The sequence below is a fragment of the Myotis brandtii genome, unplaced genomic scaffold (assembly GCF_000412655.1).
Source record: "Myotis brandtii unplaced genomic scaffold, ASM41265v1 scaffold12, whole genome shotgun sequence".
NCBI lineage: Eukaryota > Metazoa > Chordata > Mammalia > Chiroptera > Vespertilionidae > Myotis > Myotis brandtii.
The window spans coordinates 476,927-477,916 of NW_005354173.1; positions in this window are offsets into that span (position 1 = coordinate 476,927).

Here is a 990-nt window from a genome sequence, read left to right on the forward strand (position 1 = left end):
TTCAATGGAAGAAATTAGTGCATAATATATACAGTACATCTTTTACATATATACATGACTTTTACATCTTTTAAAACAAAATTTCCATACTAGTATATATAGAATTTCTCTTTCTTTTCCATTACTGATTATTACAATGTGTGGATAAATTATAATTATAATCATTTTCTTTAGTATTTAGGCACCTCTTATTTTGTCATTACCAAAATGTTACAAGTAATAATTTTCAATATTTATAAATGGTTTTAATTTTGGATGAATGTGTGGGGGGTGGTTTGGTGTGGAGAGAACGGCTACAGCATTTGGACAGGTTAAGCCTCAGACTAATGAGAGGGCAAGATCCTCTGGTGGCAAAGCCACGTGCAAGTCCCAGCACAGCTCTAGCCAAAGGCCATAGTTGTAAGTTTGAACTTACAGTCCGAACCTGTGGTCCCAGGAGGCTGAGTGATGTGGGCTTGATAGAGTTCAGATGCATGTAATTGAGTAGATTTGAAATCCGTGAGAACATTGTAAACATCTTGACCATGCCCTTACTTTGCCTCGTGGAATCTGTCTATAAAATAAAGACTCGGCTTGCAGGCCGTGGCATTGTCTCTCCATCAGAGAGCAGCGTCCCACCTAGCCCCAGCTTTATTCTCTTGTCTGTCTTCTTTAATTCTGCACCACACCCCCTCAGGTTCACCCATAGCTGTGCTGGTGCAGCACAGTTTGGGACTTCAAAGGGCAGGAAGACAACTTGCATGGAGATAGAAAAGCAAATGTTTATTAAATAAATGTTTACTGCTCTACCTTTAACAGTGGGACACAGAGAGGACTTTGAACAAAGGGGCCTTGCCAGGTCCCTCTCTTTCTGTCACACGCAAGTTTATATTAAATGATACTTGTCTGTGACAGTCTCCCTTGCTGGAGCAGGTCCTCTATCTAAATTTCTGTAAGCAGTTAGGGAGGATGTCAAATGTTTTTCCTAAGTCGTTCATTTCTTAATAATCA